The 14,080-nt window shown below is 51.9% G+C and overlaps 1 protein-coding gene across 1 annotated transcript in view; it reads right to left on the reverse strand.

The window, feature by feature from the left end:
• Positions 1-9,231, reverse strand: part of ZBTB43 (zinc finger and BTB domain containing 43) — a 31,251-nt gene extending 22,020 nt beyond the window's left edge. Inside the window, exons 1-2 of the mRNA XM_053282678.1 lie at positions 8,884-9,231; positions 7,010-7,155 (exon numbers count right to left, since the gene is read on the reverse strand). The gene's annotated coding sequence lies outside the window, so the exon portion shown is untranslated. The remainder of the gene's footprint in view (positions 1-7,009; positions 7,156-8,883) is intronic.
• Between the last annotated feature and the right edge of the window lie 4,849 nt (positions 9,232-14,080).

The raw sequence follows: 14,080 nt of genomic DNA on the forward strand, positions 1-14,080 counted from the left end.
ATAATTATGCCCTGGCTTTTGCCGGACATTTTCTCTCTTCCCCGAAATCAGGTCCTCTGGGCCTGTGACCCTCCCCAATCCACCTGTCCGGCTTCTGCTGGTCCTCTGCTCCTGCTATCCGCGCCCCCGCCAGCCGTGACCAGCGCTTGCTCAAACTCAGTGTGAGCAGCAGCTGGCTTGCATGCCGAGGCCGGCCGTCAGATGTCAGGTCCCTCAGGCTACAAGGTGACCTGGTTGCAGCCAGGAAAGGGGGAGGCACGACAGAGAGGACAATCTGTTAGACGAGGCACCGATAGACTCTTAACACAGCAGCAAACTTTTCCGTTGAAAAGCAATATGCTCTTCCACCGAGCTGCCGTCCCAGACCCTAAGGGGAATAGCTTACAGCACTCACATGTAGTCACCCATCCAAATGGAAACCAAGGCAGACCCTGCTTAGCAAAGGGGACAATCCAGGTTTTCTACCACAAGACCAGCTCTCCTCTCATTAGCTCACATCCCCCCCCCACAAAGAAGGGGGGGAAACCACTTGGAAATGGGAATGGGGTCAGGAGGAACTGAAGTGGGGAGCTTTGACTAGGACACAGTTTGGTGCATTAAAACAGGTGAGTCGTGGCGAAGCTAGTCCATACCAACCACCAGATCAAAACACTCACAGATCTGCCTCTGATCCTTTGGAAAACGCGCCCCCCCCATCTCCCTTTTCCAGAGATGCACAATTTGGTAGATGCGATTCCGGCGCCATTTACATAAGTGCCTGGGGGCTGTTTCCCCATCTTTATGCATTAGCTCGACATGAATATACAAGAAGTATTTCAACGCTAATTCTGTTTGAAAATGCTAGAATTGTGCTTGTATATTCCCCGGTAAAAGGAGGTCCCCTGAGTTCTGGTGAGCTTTAAATATATATATAGTTTAATGTCATATTTCCATGTAAATCGGGGTTTAGAATCTAATGCTCCCTTTTAACAGGCATTAACGTTTCAGTGTTTCGCTCAAACACGCACCGAGTTTAACAGATCGGTTTTGTACTGAGTAAGGAAGAACTGGTGGGGGGGCGGCGGGGGGGGGAGATGTGGGTTGAGGCAGAGCGGAGGGGGGTCTTCTGAAACATTTGCTAGTGCTGTGGGATGCCGTGGCTTTGCATGTGGGGCAGGCAGAAGTGCTATAGGCCAGGAGTTCTCAAGTCTGAGGCTGTCGCTGGACTACAACTCCCATCACCAGGGAGTGAGAGCCCTTTGCTCACTTCCCAACCTGGGGTGAGGGGGATATAAAAAAAGTCTTGCACAAAGGGGAAGAGGACGGCAAACAAGCCTTTTGCCCCTGTCCCACCTTGGGTTGAGAAAGAGTTGAAGAGTCCTTTGCTATCTCCCAGGGAGTTGAAGAGCCCTTTGCCCGTGTCTTGCACTGTGGAAGAGGGTGTCGAAGAAGGGCCCTCTGCCTGGGGAGCGAGAGGGATAGTGAGCCCTTTGCTAATGTCCCACTCCGACGACGACAGAGTTGACGAGCCCTTTGCCTACGCCCCACTCCGACGACGACGGAGTTGACGAGCCCTTTGCCTACGCCCCACTCCGACGACGACGGAGTTGACGAGCCCTTTGCCTACATCCCACCCTGACGGGAGAGGGATAAACGAGCCCTTTGCCCCACCCCACTCTAGGGAGAAAAGGTGTTGAAAAGCCTTCCCCATGTCCCGCCCTGGGGAAGAGGGGGAGCCCTTTGCCCATGTCCCATCCAGGGAGAGAGGGTGATGAGCCTTTTGCCCAAGTCTCGCATTAGTGGAGAGGCCCTTTAAGAGCATTTTGCTCTTATCTTACACTGGGGGATGGGGCCAGTGGGGGTAGGTTAAAGTGCCTTTTGCCCCTCTCTTAGCTGGGGAAGGGGGGAAATGAGCCCTTTGCCATGTCTCACATAGGGGGAAAGAAAACGGCTTAGGAGAAAATGGCGAAGTTGAATCTGACTGGGAGGAGGTGTGTCGGAGCAGAAGCGGTGCTACAGTGCATTCAGATCACCCTAGACACATCCCCGTACAGAAGACAAAATAATTTCCGTACACACACACACACACACACACACACACACACACACACAGTCTCTCGCACTCGGCACGCGGGCCCATTCCCCGCTCATGCACTTCTCAGCGCAAAGCATGACGATTTGCCAATAAAAGTTAAATCTCTACACTGAGAATGGGCTTCCCCCCTGCCGGGTAGCAGAAGGCACCCCCCCCCCGCCCTGGCTGATTAGTACCGCATAGCCCCTAGGTCTACTTAATGTCTCCCCCATACAAATGCAACACAGTGATAAAGCGCTAATCCAATTACGGCACTCTGATCTGAACCGCATGGGGGGGGGGTTTGGCGGAATTGTAATGGCGCTTGGAATATTCCCCCCCCCTCGCTTTGGCAAACCAGGCTCCGCTACACGGCTCCCATTCCTTTCCCTACGACCTGCTCCTCAGGAGGGGAAGAGGAAAACCCCGGGTGTTAGAAGACTGTGAAAATCTGAGCGCTAAGCAAGACCTATAACATGGGGGGAAAACAACCACAACCACCACCCAAACCCAGCTCAGCGTTTCCGGTGCAGAATTTTGAAGGGTCCCTCTCCATGTGCACAGAAAGCTGGCGATTTTCCAGGGGCGACTTCGGCGTCCTCCCCCCCTGCTATTTCGCTTCGTTTCTTAGCTTCTTATTGGTTTTTAAAGGGGCTTAGGCAAATGGGTGGCCCATAGCCATCAGGCTAGTAGCCATGCATAGACCTGCCCTCCATGGTCTATCAATGGCTACTAGTCTGATGGCTATGGGCCACCTCCAGCCTCAGAGGCATAGGAACATAGGAAGCAGCCATATACTGAGTCAGACCCTTGGTCCATCTAGCTCAGTAGTGTCTCCCCAGGCTGGCAGCGGCTTCGCTAAGGTTACAGGCAGGAGTCTTTCTCAGACCTATCTGGAGATGCTGCCAGGGAGGGAACGTAGAACCTTCTGCATGGAAGCAGGCAGGTGATATTCCCAGAGCGGCCACATCCCCTAAGGGGACTATCTTACAGTGCGCACACACAGAGTCTCCCATTCAGATGCAACCAGGGCAGACCCTGCTTAGCAAAGGGTGAAATTCATGCTTCCTACCACGCAAGATGCCGCCAAATACCAGTGGCAGGGAAAAACTGCAGGAGAGAGGGCATGGCCTTGCATCTTGCCTGTGAGCTCCTTAGAAGCATCTGGTGGGCCACTGTGGGAAACAGGAGGTTGGCTTGGATGGGCCTCCTTGGGCCCGATCCAGCAGGGCTGCTCTTATGTTCTTTTTGGGGAGGAGAGCTGGTCTTGAGGTAGCAAGCAATTGCCCCTTTTACTAAGCAGGCCCCACCTGGGTTTGCATTTGGAAGGGCCATGGGTGACTACATGTCAGCTATAAGATAATCCCCTTACAGGATGGGGCTGCAGTTCAGTGGAAGTGTGTCTGTTTTGCATGCAGAAGGTCCCGGGTTCAATCCCTGGCAGCATCTCCAAGTAGGCCTGGGAGAGACTCCTGCCTGAAGCTGCTGCCAGTCCGTGTAGACAATACGGAGCTAGAAAGACCAGTGGCCTGACTCTGTAAGGCAGATGCTCCTATGTTCCGAGTGTAGGCTCGGTCAATGCCTGGATGGGAAACTGACAAGGAGAGCTCCATGATGGGAAAAGGGAAAGGAACGATTGTGCCGTCGAGTCGGTGTCGACTCGTGGCGCCCACAGAGCCTTCTCCTTGGCTTTGGTAGAATACAGGAGGGGTTGACCATTGCCTCCTCCCGCGCAGGATGAGATGATGGCTCATATACTGCCCGTCTGGGTCGTCAGTACTGAGCTAGATGGATATGGCAGCTTCCTATGTTCCTAACGCTGCCTGAAGCTATTCCGGGAGATCTCCCACTGCCAATGATTTTCACAAAACCAAGCCTGGAAAACAGAAACTATTCCAGGGCTCAGCACCAGGGGAAGGGAGGGGACGATGAGGACGCAGCTTTCTGGTTGGCTTACGCCACACGGCCTCAAGGTGGCAAGCTAAGTATAGGAACCAGAGCCCTTTTCCTGGCTCATTTTCAGAACAAAGGCATATTAGTCTGTCAGCTCCGGGTTGTCCGCCAGAAAACCGCTGGACCTTTCCCCCCAAACTCAGGGAGCTCAGGAACCCAAACAAAGCAGAAGGGGACCCTCAGATTGTTAAAAACCGTTTGATGCCCTGCTGGACGTGTCTTGAGATCTCCGCGATCACGTGCATCACTACTAGACACATGTGGAATAGTCATTGGTCTCTTTTCTGCAAGGGGCATCCTGGAGCGCAGAAACAGGCCTGGCCCCAAAGGAACAGCCCGTGCAAAGACCAGCGCGTCGGGCCCGTCGCGTTCCCGAGTTCCAATCCAAAACTGCCACGCGGGGAGCTGAAAACAAGCTTGTCCGGCTGACAGAAAACAGAGCCGCCCTTCAGAAAACTCTCCGGCGCTGATTTTTCTCGGTACCCTCCCCTCTCCGCTGTCAGGGAGACAATCTGTTCCTCCTTTGCGAAGGAGGGACCGTGCAATATGGCTGACGAGACGTCAGGAATCATTAGGCAAAAGAGGGGAGGGACGGAGCGGCAATGGCGTGAGAGGAGAAGCGTCCAAGAACCAAGGAATGTCGGGGAAAGGGTTGGGGGGACCAATGGCTTCTCCGCCTGGGCAGGGAAACGTGGTGGGGTCCCAGCCTTCCAGGGTGGGCTTGGGGATCTCAGGAATAATAATAATAATAATAATAATTATTATTATTATTTTACATTTATATCCCGCTCTTCCTCCAAGGAGCCCAGAGCGGTGTACTACATCCTTGAGTTTCTCTTTCACAACAACCCTGTGAAGTAGGTTAGGCTGAGAGAGAAGTGACTGGCCCAGAGTCACCCAGCAAGTCTCAGGGCTGAATGGGGATTTGAACTCGGGTCTCCCCGGTCCTAGTCCAGCACTCTAACCACTACACCACGCTGGCTCATCTCCAGACGACTCTTAAAAGGCAAGCCTCTGGATTTCAGTGGCTCGCCATGGTGAAAATGACCGGGGGGGGGGGGGCACAACTCTCCAGAATGGCTTCAGGCAGAGTGGATGAGCCTAGAAACAAGAGGCTAGACCACATGATCAGATACTGGGTAGCAGAGGTGCACCTAGGTAATTTTGGAGCCTGGACCTAGAGACTTTTAGAGGACCCCCCCTGCCCTGCAAATTAAGCATCATAATACTCCGCTGGGCGACCACACTACTCGGGACAGGCTAAAGAGGATCTGCCCCCCCCCCCCCGGGCTGTGGAGACCCTGGACTTTGAGTAAGAGTGCCTCTGCTGGATCGGCCAAGCATCCTTCCCAGGTTCGGGAGCTGTGGGTGCTCCCGTTTTTGTGACTGTGTGCGAGGAAGGAACAAGGTGGGAGGCAGAAGTCAGAGGAGAGCTGGTCTTGTATCAGCAAGTCGGAATGGGCCCCTTTGCTAAGGAGGGTCCAGCCTGGTTTGCATTTGAATGGGAGACTACATGTGAAAGATATCCCCTTCGGGGGACGGGGCTGCTCTGGGAAGAGCCCCTGCCTGCTTGCATGCAGAAGGTTCCAAGTTCCCTCCCTGGCAGCGTCTCCAGATAGGGCTGAGAGAGAGAGACTCCTGCCTGCAACCTTGGCGAAGCCGCTGCCAGCCTGGGTAGACATTGCTGAGAGAGATGGACTCAGCAGAAGGCAGCTTTCTTATGTCCCTATTGTGTGCCTTCGTGTTTTCAGCTGTTACCGTAGTTCAAGTCGGTCAGGAATGCCCCCCCCCCGCCCCACACCGCAATCCATTCTAAAATTTAACATTTGCAGCTGCTCTCACCACCCTCCACCTCTGGGCCTTGGCACCGGCAGAAACGTGTCCGGGAGCAAACTTTGGCCTTTTTGCGGCTGCAGCTGCCGCCACCAACACGGGCGGTGACAATTTGCATCAGCGTTGCTGTGTTTGGAAGGCCGTGACTTGACGCGACCAGATCTGACAGAGCCCAGATGAGGAAGAAGAGCCACTGGAGGGGAGATGCCAGGATTCACCGGCTGGGGGGCTGTGGTGGGGAGAAGCCGGGTTTGGATCCTTTTTACAAAGGGACGGAGACCGAGATCTCAGCTGCCGGACCCCACGGTGCTTTGCTACACACAGGTAGGTACGGATGCTTTGCAGTGTATGAGAAGACCGTTCCCCATCCAGAGGAGAGGTTAAGCCATATATTGATGATGTCCTGAATTATTATTTGCTAGGACAGCGTTGATGTACTTGGCGCTGGATAAAGCAGCACCAAGATGAGTCCCTGCCCCGAGGAGCTTACAGTCTCCATTCAGCCAAGCAAGGTCTTCCCTGCCAAGGACTTGGCAGCCTCAGTTTAGACAAGCAAGGAGTCTCTCTCAGCCCTATCCTGGAGATGCCAGAGAGGGAACCCGGAAGCTTCTGGTCTGAACAGCTCTAGATGGCTGACATGAGCACCGTAAGATGTCCCCCTCAGGGGATGGGGCCACTCTGGGAAGAGCCCCTGCATGTTTGTGTGCAGAAGGTTCCAAGTTCCCTCTCTGGCAGCATCTCCAGGATAGGGCTGGGAGAGACTCCCGCCTGCAACCTTGTAGAAGCCGCTGCCAGTCTGGGTAGACAATGCTGAGCTAGATGGACCAAGGGTCTGACTCAGTATATGGCAGCTGCCTATGTTCCTATGAGCACTGTAAGATATTCCTCTCAGGGGATGGAGCCACTCTGGGAAGAGCAGAAGGTTCTCCAAGTTCCCTCCCTGGCAGCATCTCCAAGATAGGGCTGAGAGAGATTCCTGCCTGCATCCTTGGAGAAGCCGCTGCCAGTCAGTGTAGATAATACTGAGCTAATACTGATAATACGGTCTGACTCAGTATCTGGCAGCTTCCTGTGTTCCTATGACTCGCAAAGTTGGGAATCCCTACCTCGGAGGAAATGGGGAATTAAAAGATGGAACAAATAAATAAAGATGGCAGGGAAAGGACTTACGTTGAGAACGGAAGCATGTCCGGAAGACGCCATCTTGGATCTTCCTGCGAGGATGCACAACCTCGTCGGCCAAATGGAAAAGAGGCGGCCGGCGTCTCCCAGGCTTTTAAGTTCTGCAACATGTGAATCCTCCTCCTCCTCCTGGCCTTTCATTTAATCATAATAATGAAAGGTGTGAGTTGCTATTAATTTGAACGCATTCGCATTAGTCCTGCACTCAGCACCAAGGAAGGGAAGCCCATTTTCCAAATGAATGTGGCCGGGCTATAAATCGAAGGGGAGAGACCTGACTGACAGCCGTTCCTCATGCGCCTTCTCGGAGAGGCACTTTACGCTGGCACTTTTGAGCCCGCTAATGAAGTGAAAGCGGCAGCCAGAGCGCGGCCCGAAGTGCGGGGAAAGGGCATTTAAAAACATATTTGATTCATTATAAATTATCTCCCGTAACTGGGAGGTTGGAGAGGGCCTTGCTGGCGGCACGGCAGAAGGAGAGGAGAACAGCTTGCAAAGACTGGCACAACAAAGAAGCAGCAGCAGTCTTCTTCACTGAGCATCGGAAGCTGCTTCCTGCTGAGTCTGACCCTCGGTTCATCTAACTCAGCGCTGTCTACTCTGACCGGCAGCAGCCCTCCAGGGTTTCTGAAGGGTCTTTCCCAGCCATAGCTGGAGTTGCTGCCGGGGACTGAAGCTGGGATCTCCTTGTCTGCAAAGTGTTATTTCTATATAGCTCCTCGGAAATATACGAAGCCGCCCTATACTGAAGCTTGTCTAGTTGGCAATGGCGTAAGCTTATACGAAGGCGGTCTTTGCAAGCTGTTCTCCTCTGCTTCTGCTTATACCGTTGCCAATGGATCCAGTTGTAATTCACCGGCTGTAAAAACATCAGCTTAAAGGAATAACAGCAGCCTTCATCTGAGCAGAGCCAGAAAGTCCAGTTGCTCACGGAACCCTTTTGAAGCCCAAGTGCTCAGTTCCAAAATCCAGCATGCGCCTCTCTTCAGTGGAACTTGATCATTGCCATGTGTGATTTTGCCCCGAACTGTCTCTCTCTAAACGAATGTTTCTCTCCCCCCCAAAATGAGCTATCGAGGGGTATCCATTTCGACACATTCCGCATCACACAGATGTCCGCCAGTGAGGCTTTTCAATGGTCTCGATGTCTTACCCGAAATGAGAAAAACAACCCACCCACCACATACAATATTCTATAGATCCAGATCTGCTATGAAGATGGAAACCACAATTTTGTTTTCACGATGTAAATTGCAAACATGTGAAATCACAAGGATAAAAACGCTAATCAAATAAAATTCCATAGAATAATTGTACTGCCATTCCTACAAAATGTATGTTAAAAAGTGCGCTGTAATTGTGTGTGGGAGAGCTTGCCAAAAGTCTGTGCTCTTATTGTTCGAATTCCTCTGAAGAGTATGTAATCAAAATAGTTCCTTTATGCCAGCCAAATGCGCTTTGATCCTCCTGATCTTCCTCAGTGGCTTTTGGAGCAACCCTTGTATATTATTTACATTTACATGTTTATCTCCCGCGCTTCCTCCAAGGCGCCCAGAGCGGTGTACTACATACTTGAGTTTCTCCTCACAACAACAACCCTGTGAAGTAGGTTAGGCTCAAAGAGAAGCGACTGGCCCAGAGTCACCCAGCTAGTCTCATGGCTGAATGGGGATCTGAACTCGGGTCTCCCCGGTCCTAGTCCAGCACTCTAACCACTACACCACACTGGCTTGTATAGCTTCTCCCTCCACCACAGCACTATAGAAATATCATATCATGAAGCTACTACACAGTATATTCATTCTTACTAAGCATCTTGGATTATACATACATACTTATAAACATTAAACATCCTTACTTACATGGCCTTCTCCAAGTACAAAGTGCTTTTAAATTGTAGGTCTGTATCCTTTACCTTCTTCTGAAAAAGGCAAGCATCAACGCTCAACTCTGATGCAGAATATCTACTACAATGAACAAATTAACCCCAGCTGTAGATTGGTATCAACATATATAACTCTTAAAAGGACCTAATTCTGCAGACACTTGGGTTTTTTTAAAATAACATAAGAATAATTCATGGCAATCTATGGATTAGGTCCAGCTAGGTCCACAATCCATCTACATCAAAGCACACCAAGCAGAAAGAAAAGATCATTTCATGCCCACACCTCATAACATCACTCCCCAATTTACATCTTCATTCAATCCCCTGGGGGTCCAGGTTCTAAAAGTATGGATCCAGAACAGTTCCCTTTTCAGAAGCCATTTGTTACACCACTATGTCCTCGATTTTTCTCAGGGCACCAAAATCTAAGGTCTTCAGCACTATGTTCCTTATAGTGTCTCACCAATGGAGCCTGCAAGTTGTCCCTCCTTATGCAGCTCTTACGCTCAACTAGTCTCTGTTTCATAGGTATATAGGAAGCTGCCATATACTGAGTCAGACCCTTGGTCCATCCAGCTCAGTATTGTCTACACAGACTGGCAGCAGCTTCTCCCAGGTTGCAGGCAGGAGTCTCTCTCGGCCCCACCTGCCGACACCTGCCAATAAAATCCACCCCCAAATTGAAAAGAGTTGTATTTAAGTACCACGGTTGCTATAGGCTTAAGAAAGGCAGTCTCTCTGGTCAAGTGTGGTCTCTATAACTTGAATGGCCTCATCCTGTGGAATATTGGTATATAGAGACACAACATTAGTCACGATAGCTGTTGGGTCTGACATTCGAAGGAATACTGCTTCTGAAGATGGAGGCTCCGTTTAGGTCGTTGTGTTGAAAGAACAGGCGGCTTCTTTTGAATCCTACCATGAGAAATGATTGAACCCTACCGTAACAGGTACACATTTGGGTCTCTCTCTCTCTCTCTCTCTCCTCTCAGGAGTCACACAAATGGATGCATTGGCGATTAAATCACTGCCACGCTCCACGCCAGACCCTGGCTGTTAATTTTCACGCGCCACGCCGATGCATTCCTTTCCAGGGGCCTGTCAATTCCGCCTAATCACAGGAGGCACTGAAATACTCCAGCGTGACAGTCCCCGGTCAAGAAACTCCCCACTGCAAACGCAGGTGGATTGCACTCAGCGCTGACGGGTGGATCAGCAAGATGCCAGCCCTTCGGAATGATGGCAGATGACAGGAGCGAGACGCACGTGGTCCATATTGCAGGCCCGAAGCTGCCGTGAGGCATTACAGCAGAGCAGCAGGAGGGACAGTGCCACCACCTGGGGGTTGGAAGCATCGCATCTCTAGGCAGACAATCCTGGTGTGGGCAACACGCCGCCCGGGAGGGCTGCTGGTCTTGGATTCGTTTGCAAAGCGGCACGAGCTCGCTGGGGATAAAAGAGCCTCACAGTCTCCGGAACCTAGGATGCTGCCATATACTGAGTCAGACCGTTGGTCTACCTGGCTCAGTATTGTCAACCCAGGCGGGCAGCGGCTTCTCCAAGGTTGCAGGCAGGAGTCTCTCCCAGCCCTCTCTTGAGATGCCAGGGAGGGAACTGGGAACTTTCTGCAGGCAAATGCTCTTCCCAGAGTGGACCCATCCCCTAAAGGGGAATTTCTTCCCGTGCTCACATGTGGTCTCCCATTCAAATGCAAACCAGGGTGGACCCTGCTTAGCAAAGGGGGGCAGTTCCTGCTTGCTACCCCAGGACTAGCGTCAGCTGGCAAGCCGAGGAAAGATGTTTCCCTGAGATGCTGGAGAACCCCAGTGATGGGGGAGGTGGACTAAAGTTTTGACTCAAGATGCAGCCACTATTCCTTGTAACAGGGATTCCCAGATGTGGTTGGCTACGGTCCCCATCATCTTTGCTGCAGTGGCCTTTGATTGGGGGTGATGGGAGTGGTAGTCAATGCCACCTGGGAATCCCTGTTAGAGGGGACTCTGGGTATGGCTCCTTCCTAGCTCAAGTGGAAAGTCCATAGCTCAGTGGTGGAGCATGGAAGACTCCAGGGCTTTGGAGGCTTCGTCCTTAAGGGGACCCTGGGGAGTTGCTGCCAGTCAGAGTAGGCAAATCGAGGCTAGATGGCTCGAGAGCTGGACTCAGCAGGCAGCTGCCGCCATTTATTTGCCAGGATGCTTCAGCACGGGCAGCAAGACGTGTCTTCATGTCTCTGTGCCTGGAATGTCCCCAGAATTCTTTCCGGTTCTGTGGAAAGATGGCATCTCTGGACTTGTGGCTCTTCTCCAAGACCATGGAAAGGCCGCCTGCTTCTTCAGCACCACGGACAGAGCACCCAGAGCCAGGCCAGGGCCCACAGGGCGGTTGTCCACTCCTTCAGCACCACGGACAGAACACCAAGAAGCAGAGCCAGCCTTCTAGGGATGCTCGGAAGGGACGCCCAGCAACGCCTGCATTTCACCACCATGTTAGAGCAGTTAAAAAAAATCCTTAACGGGCCTTGGGGACCAGTGTGCCTCTGATGACCGTCACAAATAGACAGTCCCCATAAGTGGGAAGAATCATTTTTTAATTTTCTTTTGATACAGGTAACTAGATGGAACCTCCATGTCCAGGAGCAGTATTCTTTCAAATGCCATCCTGTGAGGTCTTCTTAGCTGGCCCTCCTTAGCGTCCTGGGCCCCGGTGTAGTGTGTGGTGCCTGGGCCTGTAGGAGGGCCTTCCTCTGTGGCTGCCCCTCTTCTTTGGAACACTCTTCCCCCACGCCTGATTCGTTCAGCCCCCTTCCTAGCTTCTTTTAAGGCCCTTCTTCAGACCTACCTGTTCCGCCAGGCATTTATTTTATTTTATTATTTTTAAAAAAATTGGTATTGGGAGTGTGGTTTTCCACCGCCTAGAGTCTTTGGAGGAGGCGGTATATAAGGATACATAAATAAATACAAACATACATACAAATGGATGCTCCCCTCCAACGGAGACTCTGCCTCTCTCCCGGCCTTGAACGACAATGCTGTCCTGGGCCTGCCCTGAGCCACTGTTTAGCCCTTGCCACCATTTTGCAACTGGCCCCACCCCTTAATCCACGGCTTAGTAATAGTCTCCGCCCCCTGGGACACCACTCACGAATAGGCTCCACCCCCAAGCCGCCATTTTGTACCTGGCGCCAGCTGGCAGACCTCAGGGTTCAAATGCAGAAAACGACGCGGGCCCACGAGCCGGAGGCCTGCCCACACTTGCTTCGGACGCCTCGGGCGCGCTTTCCCCACACCAGCTCCACCGCCTTCCCACCGCGCCATGGGGCCGCGGGGACCCTCTTCCTCAGTTGCAGCCCCCCTCCCGTGTACAAATCATTCCGCTTGCCTGCGTGCCTTTCAGGGGCCTTATTCCGTGATCCTTAAAAGCTGAAATTAATGACAACCTTGCTGCCGCTCATTAATAATTGCTTCATTACTGTATACAATTGCGTCCTCTTGACAATAGCGGAGTTTGCCTGGGTATTTCTAATTATCTGGCATTTCAGCTTCCTAATAGAGCCCCCAGAATCCTTTTCTGCGGAACGATGACGGGTGCGGAGTGGCTGAGGCCGCCCGGCAAAGCCCCCGAATTTCCCTGCCACACAAGTGTTCACTAATCGTTAAGGCCCAGAGCGAAATCGTGGTATTAACCAGAGGGAGAAAATGCCAGAACTGTGTCAAAATATAAAATATAACTCTAAAATAGAACCCTAGTGTCTTTTAGGTCAAGTAAAGGTAAATAAAATGTGCCGACGAGTGCAGAGACGGATTAAGCCTTCTGGCGCCCTTTTACCTTAAACAAAAAATATTTGCCTTAAAAAAAAAAAGGTAAAAGGGAACAGCTTTCGCCTCACCCACTCCACCCTTCTTGCAGCTGCCGCTGCCCAGAGAGGGGCGACAAAATTTGACGAGGGGCAAAATTTGCTGCTCCTCAAATTTTGCCACCGTAGGCAAATGCCTGCTCTGCCTCTCTGTTAGTCCACCATTGGTCGAGTCGGTGTTGACTTGTGATGACTACAGAGCCCTGTGGTTGCCTTTGGTAGAATACAGGAGGGGTTGACCATTGCCTCCTCCCGCACAGTATCAGATGATGTCTTTCAGCACCTTCCCGTATTGCTGCTGCCCGACAGAGGTGTTTCCCATAGTCTGGGAAACGTACCAGCAGGGAGTCGAACCGGCAGCTTCTGGCTTGCTCGGCAAGTTACTTCCCTGCGGCGCCATTAGGTGGCTACACCCCCTAAAACACCAGTTGAGACTGGGTGAAATATTTTAACGATATAAATCCGTCAATCAATGCTTTTGTGGAGGACAACTTTGTGCATTTGCCGCTCGGCTCCCGGCACTTTGGATCTTACTTCTGTACCACCAAGAACTGCACTTTCATAAGAACACAAGAACAGCCCTGCTGGATCAGTCCCACGGCCCTTCCAGTCCAGCATCTTTCCCCACAGTGGCCCACCAGATGCCCCTGAGAAGTCCACAGGCATGAGCTGAGGTGTGCCTGCCCTCTCTCCGGCTGTTGCTCCCCTGCAACTGGGATTCAGAGGCATTTTGCCTTTGAGGCTGGAGGTGGCCTTTAGCCACCAGACTAGTAGCCACTGGTAGCCCTGCCCTCCATGAATTTGTTCCAACTCTGCTTAAGGCCATCCAAGCTAGTGGCCAACACCACATCCTGCGGCAGAGAATTCCACAGATTAATTATACTTTGAATGGAAAAGTATTTCCTTTTGTTAGTCCTAAATCTCCTGGCACACTGGGTCTCTCCAGAGCACAGACAATCAACGGATCCTGTGCTAAATCCACAGCCTGGCTCCTACCTCGCCTATTGGGTCCCTGCTCTCCAGTGAATCCCTTCCTTGATCCTGTGGGGCATTTCCTGGTGTGCATGAATCCGATAAAGGGAGAAACGGGAGTGTCGTAATCACAATCAGAGTTCAGATGTCTCTTGCAGGTAGAGAGACAAACTAAAAGCCTGTTTGGGGGGTGTTTGTGTTGGAAAAGCCACCGAAAGCCCAATTTGCCTGCGATCCAATGGTTGGTCACAACTCTTTTGGGGACCCGACTCAGCTCTCGTGACGCCAGTGCCTCGCTTACTGGGAGACTTTTGTGAATTAGCTGGGGAACACTGGTACTCATGGT

The sequence above is a fragment of the Hemicordylus capensis genome, chromosome 17 (genome assembly GCF_027244095.1).
Source record: "Hemicordylus capensis ecotype Gifberg chromosome 17, rHemCap1.1.pri, whole genome shotgun sequence".
NCBI lineage: Eukaryota > Metazoa > Chordata > Lepidosauria > Squamata > Cordylidae > Hemicordylus > Hemicordylus capensis.